The sequence below is a fragment of the Dromiciops gliroides genome, chromosome 1 (genome assembly GCF_019393635.1).
Source record: "Dromiciops gliroides isolate mDroGli1 chromosome 1, mDroGli1.pri, whole genome shotgun sequence".
Taxonomy (NCBI): Eukaryota; Metazoa; Chordata; class Mammalia; order Microbiotheria; family Microbiotheriidae; genus Dromiciops; species Dromiciops gliroides.
In genome coordinates, this window is record NC_057861.1 from 496,837,994 (window position 1) to 496,846,836 (window position 8,843).

The following is an 8,843-nucleotide window of genomic DNA, read 5'->3' on the forward strand; positions in this document are numbered from 1 at the left end:
AGTCAGAAGACTCATCTTTATGAGTTCAAATCTAGCTTCAGATACTAGCAAGTCACTTAACCCTGTTTGCCTCAGTTGCCTCATCTGTAAAATAAGGTAGAGAAGGAAATGGCAAGCCACTCCAGTATCTTTGCAAAGAAAAAAACCCAAAAATGGGGTCAAAAAGAATCAGACACAGGGGGCAGCTAGGTGGTGCAGTGGATAAAGCACTGGCCTTGGATTCAGGAGTACCTGAGTTCACTCTTTTTTTTTTTTTTTGCGGGGCAATGGGGGTTAAGTGACTTACCCAGGATCACACAGCTACTAAGTGTCTGAGGCCGGATTTGAACTCAGGTACTCCTGAATCTAGGCCTGGTGCTTTATCCACTGCGCCACCTAGCTGCCCACCCCCCCTTTTATTTTTTTGGCTCCGCAATGAGGGTTAAGTGACTTGCCCAAGGTCACACAGCTAGTAAGTGTCAAGTGTCTGAGGCTGGATTTGAACTCAAGTACTCCTGAATCCAGGACCAGTGCTTTATCCACTGTACCACCTAGCTGCCCCAGGAGTACCTGAGTTCAAATCCGGCCTCAGACACTTGACACTTACTAACTGTGTAAGCCTGGGCAAGTCACTTAACCCTCATTGCCCAGCAAAAAGAAGAAGAAGAAGAAGAAGAAGAAGAAGAAGAAGAAGAAGAAGAAGAAGAAGAAGAAGACAAATGAATAGCAAGTGAAATGGTCCTTTTTCTAACTAAAAACTAGCAACCACTACTGATCTACTTGATGGTGAATTTTAGCTTATTTAATATTTTGCATATATTTTCTGAATATTATTATATTCTACCAATAAAAATGATGCAGTCTATTAACTTTGTGGATTTCTTCCTCTTTTATTTTTCCTTCTGAGTATCGAAGTATATTTGCACATAGATCCTGAGTCTTGGAGTCCTGAGAACTTAGCTCAAAGAAAGCAGATTGTTAGAGTAGCTGCAGATCAGTCAGTTTGTCAACAAGCATCTATTAAGCACCTATTATGGTCACAGGCATTGTGCTAAGTTCAGGGAATATGGAGAAGTAGATGTGGCCAGACAGTCCCAAATCTGAATCTTTTTCTATCACTATCAAAAAGAGGAGATGTGGGGGCAGCTAGATGGTGCAGTGGATAGAGCACTGGCCCTGGAGTCAGGAGTACCTTAGTTCAAATCCGGCCTCAGACACTTAACACTTACTAGCTGTGTGATCCTGGGTAAGTCACTTAACCCCAATTGCCTCACTAAAAAACCAAAAACAAAAAGAGGAGATGTGTAGTTATTTTAGGGAAAGTCAAACAAGGTATCACTGAAGACTTTGTGCTACTGTGTGTAGGGACACCCTACTCCTCTTCTTGCCCACCATCTGTTTTTATATTGCTAAATTCATGTTCAGGCGTTCGTTGCTGGTTAGTTTAAAGGGGAGGGGCAGGTAGGTGTCCCAGTGGATAGAGCACTGACCCTGAAGTTGGGAGGATCTGAGTTCAAATCTCATCTCAGACACTTATTAACTGTGTGACCCTGGGCAAGTAGCTTAACCTCAATTGCCTTGAATATCCAGGGCCATCTCCAGTCATCCTGATATGTATCTTGCCACTGGACCCAGATGGCTCTGGAGGAGAGAGTGAGGCTGGTCACTTTGCACAGCGCTCCCTCACTTAAATCCAATTCAGTGCAAAACATGACATCACCCCAATGTCATGGTCCTCTTTGATAATGAAGGACAAACAACAATAGTTTAAAGGGGAACTGAAATCTATAAAGAGATAATGTGCAGTCTAGGAAGGTTCAATAATAGCTGCCCAAGACACTAAGGGACTTAATTTTGATCATCTTTGAACATCATCATAACAAAAAATGAGCATTTATTTAGTGCTTCAAGGCTTGCAAAAAGCATTACAACACTCTATAGATGTTAGCACAGCACTCAGGTTATCTAGCCTTTCCTTATATCTCATACTGATTGGCCCACTGCCTTTTCTGATCACATATTTCCTAGATTATTCAATTTCTTTCATCCTCCCCCATGTATTAGGCATTAAAAATGTAATTGTTTTAATTCTGCAGATTAATTTTGACCAAACATTTCTTAATCACCCTTGCATTACAGAAATGTGTTATAACATCTAAGTTAATATATAATGTTATATATTACATAAATGTGCAAATACAATCTATATAATAAATTAAATATACGTATAAATCATCATGGCATTTATATCTCTATAACGCTTTACATATGTGATCTTATTTGATTCTCATCACAACCCTGTGAGATCGGTGTCCTTTTTGTTACTGTTTTGCCTTTGGGGAACATGGATTGTCTTTTTTTTTTTTTTAATTTTTTTTTTTTTAGTGAGGCAATTCGGGTTAAGTGACTTGCCCAAGGTCACACAGCTAGTAAGTGTCAAGTATCTGAGGCTGGATTTGAACTCAGGAACTCCTGATTCCAGGGCCAGTGCTCTATCCTCTGCGCCACCTAGCTGCCCCCATGGATTGTCTTAATCAAATTTTTAGGGGGAGAGAGTTCAGATTTACTGTCAAGCTGCATTGGCTATTTTTGAGGCGACACAATCTAAATCGGAAGGCTGACTAAACCCTTCAAAGCAGATCTCTGCCACTTGTTACCTGTGTGTGACTTTGGGTCCCTCTGGGCCTCATCTGTCAAATGAGAGGGTTGAATTGGATGACTTTTTTTTTCTTTTTCCCTTTTCTTTGTGGGGCAATGAGGGTTAAGTGATTTGCCCAGGGTCACACAGCTAGTAAGTGTTCTGAGGCCAGATTTGAACTCAGGTCCTCCTGAATCCAGGGCTGGTGCTCTATCCACTGCGCCACCTAGCTGCCCCAAGATCTAGGATTTTCAAGGTCACTTAGCAGCAGTACTATGAGTCTATGACTCTTGAGAAATAATTTAGTCCAATCTCTTTGCTTATATGTAAATCCTATCCATGGCATTTTTATCATATAGTATGGGAAGCTAGGTGGCGCTGTGGATAAAGTACCAGGCCTGGAGTGAGGAAGATTCATCTTTCTGAGTTCAAATATCGTTTCAGACACTTAGTAAATGTAAGATACTTAGCCCTATTTGCCTCAGTTTCCTCATTTATAAAATGAGTTGGAGAAGGAAATGGCAAACCATTCCAGTATCTTTGACAAGAAAACCCCAAATGGGGTCAGAGTCAAACACAACTGAATAACAATGTAACCCATGGCTTAGAATCTTCACTATTGGGGGCGGCTAGGTGGCACAGTGGATAAAACACCAGCCCTGGATTCAGGAGTTCCTGAGTTCAAATCCGGCCTCAGACACTTGACACTTACTGGCTGTGTGACCCTGGGCAAGTCACTTAACCCCACTGCCCCATTTAAAAAAAAAAAAAGAATCTTCACTATTAGCATACCCATAGACTGGGTTAAAACTTAGTATGTCCTTGGTGAACATCAGAATTTGGTTTATCTTATGGACTGGGTCTAAGACTGGTCCCCTGCTACTCTGGAATTGGAATGAAATGAGACATTCATAATCCATTTAACAGTTAAAAGGATATTTACTTAGCCCGTACATAGCAAGAAAAGACTATTCGGAACAAGGAAGGGATATTTATCCAGGAGAAAGCATGGATTCATTTGAACATCATTTCCTAGTGTTGTTCATGCATCTGGTCTTTGGTTATATACCAAGGGGAGGAGTCCTACCTTGCCCCCTATCTTGGCTTCTTTGTTTCTGGGTGACCAGGAAACTAAGTCAATATCCTTGAGCCATAGTTCTCTGAACCACTTAAATCTTGAAGACATTTCTAATACCTTTTAAGGAGAAACAGACACAACGTGCATTGGCTGGGGAGTGAGGAAAAGGAGACAGGGTGGGGATAGCTTAGGATATTGCTCCCAGTACAGCTTATCTTGTCTCAGACTCCAAACTTTTCCTGCAGCAACTGACTCTAACAAACTAGTAAACAAATTATGTTTATTAGAAACAGTAAGAGCCTCCAAAAGTTCATAGAAATAGTCCCTTTCTAGTGAACTCTCCTCTACCAAGATTCAGCACCATCTCCTTGACTTCCTAATCCTGGACTTCTTTGTAATTAGGAAGACCTGATTTTAAATCTAGCCTCAGGCATTACTAGGTGTGTGACTTGGGCAAGTCATTTATCCCTGTTTGCCTCAGTTTCCTCATCTGGAAAATGAATTGGAGAAGGAAATGGCAAACCACTCTAGTATCTCTGCCAAGAAAACCCCAATGGGGTTATGAAATGTAGGATGTGACTGAACAAAAACTACAAATTACAACCGGATAACCTGATTCTCAGTTTGTTATATGTTCCTATCACTTCTGACTTTGCTCAGTATTTTGGGGATGTTTCATTTGGAAAAGAGGAGGCTAGTGGGGGAAACATGACGACTGTCTTCAAATACTTTAAAAGCTGTCACACGGGAAAAGGGAGGTGTAAGGGAATAAGCATTTATATAATACCTACTATGTGTTTTTTTTTTTTGGTGGGGCAATGAGGGTTAAGTCACTTGCCCAGGGTCACACAGCTAGTAAGTGTCAAGTGTCTGAAGCTGAATTTGAACTCAGGTCCTCCTCAATACAGGGACTATGCTTTATCCACTACACCACCTAGCTGCTCCACCTACTATGTGTTTTACAAACAACCATGTGAGGCAAGTGCTATTTTGGAATCAAGAAAACAGGCAAACAGAGGTTAAACGACTTGCATAGGGTCATGCAGCTAGTAAGTGTCTGAACCAGATTTAAACTCAGGCCTTCTTGAGTCTAGGGTGAATGCTGTACATTGCATCATGAGGTGCCTGTACTATGCCAACAGCTCTGATTTGAACTGGGTGCACTGGGTAGAAGTTTCAAAGGGGACAAACAGGCTTGATGCAAGGAAAATCTAATCTGTCAATCAAAACTATCTCCCCAAATAGAATATGTCAAGTGATATAGGGAATGGATTCCCTTTCTCTTAAAGTCTTCAATCAGAGACTGCTGGATTGCTTATTGGGTATATCATACAGGGTATTCTAGTTTAGATATAGGTAAAGCTAACTGTCCTCTGAAGTTTGTTTCAATTTTGACATTCTGTGGTTCTGTAAAATACTCCTAGTGCCAAATAGCTCATTACCTTATGTGAGAGCTTATTCTAGTTTTAGATCACCAAACATAAATGAACAGTAAGTCAAAATTTGCCTTCCTGTAGTTTCCATGCATAGGTCTCAATCTAATAAGTCTAATCCCTTTTCTATATAAGATCCCTTCAGATACTTTTAAACATATCCTATCCTCACCAAGTCTTCCCTTCTCTACACTGTTTCCAGTTATTTCAACATATGTTCACCATTGATCATGTTTTTGAGTCTTTTTACCATTCTGATCAGCCTCCTCGGTTTATAATAATCTTAATAACAGTGGATATTAATATATAGTGTTACTATTTGCAAGGGCAGCTAGGTGGCACTGTGGATAATGTACTAGGTCTGAAGTCAGGAAGACTCATTTTCCTGTTCAAATCTGACCTCAGATGCTTAGTAGCTGTGTGACCCTGAGTAAGTTATTTAACCTCTGTTTGCTTCAGTTTCCTCATCTATAAAATGAGCTGGAGAAGGAAATGGAAAATCATTCTAGTATCTTTGCCAAGAAAACTCCTAATGGAGTCGCAAAGAATGGGGCAGCTAGGTAGCACTGTGGATAGAGTGCCTATCCTGGAACCAGGAGGATTGAGTTCAAATTCAACCTCAGAAACTTAATAGCTATGTGACCCTGGGCAATTCACTTTACCTCTTTAAGCCTTAGTTCCCTCATCTACAAAATGATCTGGAGAAGAAAATGGCAAACCACACTAGTTTGTTTGCCAAGAAAACACCAAATGGGGTCACAAAGAGTCAGACACAACTGAAAGGACTGAATAAGACTTGCAAAGACTATTATACATCTATTATCTCATTTGTCCTTTACAAAAACCATGAGGGATAGTCCCTATTAATACCATCCTAATTTTACAGATGGGGAAACTGAGGCCTGAAGAGGTTAAGTGATTTGTCCATAGTTACACATATAAGTGTCAAAACCAGAACTTGAACCCAGGTTTCTTGTGATCCTATATCCAGTGCTTTTTCTCTTACGCAGGTTAGACATGCTCCAACTTAATAATGTCCCTCTTAAAATATATAAAAAACAATCCCAATATTCCACCTATTGGCTTACCAGTGCACTGGACCTTCACTTTTCTTGCTCTGGATGCTTTGTTTCTACAAAGACAGGCTCATACCACATTAGCTTTATTGGAAGCTGTCCTGTTGTTGGCTACTATTGAATATGCAATTGACTATAACCTTCATCAGTTTCCAGTCATGTTTCCTAAGTGACACAGTGGATAAAGCACTGGGCCTGGAACCAGGAAGATCTCAGTTATAGTCTAGCTTTAAAAACTTGCTAGTTGTATGACCTTGAACAAGTCACTTAACCTCTGCCTCAGTTTCCTCAATCATAAAGTGGAAATCATAATAGCACCCACCTCTCAGAATTGTTGTGAAGATCAAATAAGATAATATCTGTAAAGCATTTGGCACAGTGCCTGACACATAGGCACTAGATCAATTTTTGTTCCTTCCCCTTTTTTTTTTGGTGACGCAATTTGAGGTTAAGTGACTTGCCCAGGGTCACATAGCTAGTAAGTGTCAAGTGTCTGAGGCCGGATTTGAACTCAGGTACTCCTGACTCCAGGGCCAGTGCTCTATCCACGGCACCACCTAGCTTCCCCTGCCCCCATTATCTTTTTTTTTTTTTTTTTTTTTTAGTGAGGCAATTGGGGTTAAGTGACTTGCCCAGGGTCACACAGCTAATAAGTGTTAAGTGTCTGAGGCCGGATTTGAACTCAGGTACTCCTGACTCCAGGGCTGGTGCTCTATCCACTGTGCCATCTAGCTGCCCCCCCATTATCTTTTTATGTGCCTGTCCTGGTAATTTTCTGAAACTAAAATGAAGGCATTTACATCTATCATGATTAAATTTTGTCATTTTAGATTTTGCCCATTTCAGCCTAAGAGATTTGGGGGTTTGGTCATGTTATTCAATGTGTTAGCTGTCCCTTCCAGCTTCATATCATCCACAAATTTGATAAGCATGTCATCACTGTCTTCATCCAAGTCATAAAAATATTGAAGAGCATAGGGTCAATGTCAGAGTCCTGGGGTGTACAATTAGAGATCTTCTAGTTGGCATCAATTCCTTAATGAAAACCCTGAGTATGTTTATCCAAACAATTACATATCCACCTAACGATACAATCACTCAGCCTACATCTCTTCATCTTGTTCATGAGAGATTGTCACAAACATTGGTCATGAACATTGTCATTCAACATTGCCATGTTGAAATCCAGGTATAATAGGTCTACAAGGTTCCATTTAAATACCCATTGAATAATCTATCACAAAAGCATGTGAAGGCAGCAGTGGATAGAGTGCCAGGAAGTCAGGAAGACTCCTCTTCTTATGTTCAAATCTGGCTTAATTCATTTACCAGCTGTGTGACCCTGAATACGTCACTTTACCCTGTTTGCCTCAGTTTCCTCATCTGTAAAATGAGCTGGAGAAGAAAATGGCAAACCACTCCAGTATCTTTGCCAAGAAAACCCCAAGTGGGGTCATGAAGAGTCAGACACAACTGAAAATGACTCAACATCAAAGGACATGAAGTTTGTTTGGTATAACAACTTTTTTGTGCTCATGTTGGTTTCTTATGATCACTATTTGTTTACTTGACAAACATAGTCATGTATTTCCTTAAAGGAAGTAGAGTTTATAGAAGGAGTAAGATATGAATGTATTGAGATATTGAAAAACACATAGAATTGCTGTGGGTTTTGAGAACAGGATCAAAGACATCTTGCTGACCTTGAGATCCTCAGAACCACTGAATTTAAATGTAATCTTTTGGGTCTGTCTTCCTCTCTTTTCCTGTCCCTTCCAGCTATAAAAAGCCTTTTACTGATCCTATGATCTCTTCTCTTGGCACCCTCTTGTGAGAACACCCTCTTAACTTCACTTAGGGAAACCTCCATACAAGCTTATAAATGTACATTAAATTTCTTTTTCTTTTTTTTCTTTTTTGTTGGGGTAATGAAGGTTAAGTGACTTGCCCAGGGTCACAAGCTAGTGTCAAGTGTCTGAGGCCAGGTTTGAATTCAGATTCTCCTCAATCCAAGGCCAGTGCTTTATCCACTGTGCCACCTAGCTACCCCCACCCCCCCGCCACCATGTACATTCAATTTCAATGCCAACACTTCTTCCTTTTTCTCCTTCCTCTTCCAATAAAGTGTGTGTGTGTGTGTGTGTGTGTGTGTGTGTGTGTGTGTTTGAGGGTGGTACCTAGGAACCTTAGCTCACTGAATTTTATTCAGAATCATTTTTACCCTCCTTTCAGACAGCATTCATTCTCCTTGAGTAAGATATGAATTGCTACATCCTAACCAGAGACTTGTGATAGCCAAGTTTTTTCTGCCCTATTACAAGATGCTTGTTTATTTGTACTTTGTAGTCTCCCACTCCCATGAGAGAAATCATAGGCCACCATTTTATCTAGGATCAGGCTCTCCTTTCCTCTATTTTGCCCCTACCCACAATGCCTTAAAAATCTTCTGGCCATTCCAATAGTGTGAGAATCTTAGCTTGGTGTCGAAAAATTCAACCTTTTATGGGTCAGTGGGAGGAACTCATCGGAACTTACTTTTGATTGGACGTAGTTTTTTGTTTTTTTTAGCACTGTCCTCAAAGTCAACTGAGAAGTAGTCAGTGCTAGCATTTCATCAAGGTTCACAACTCAGGTTGACC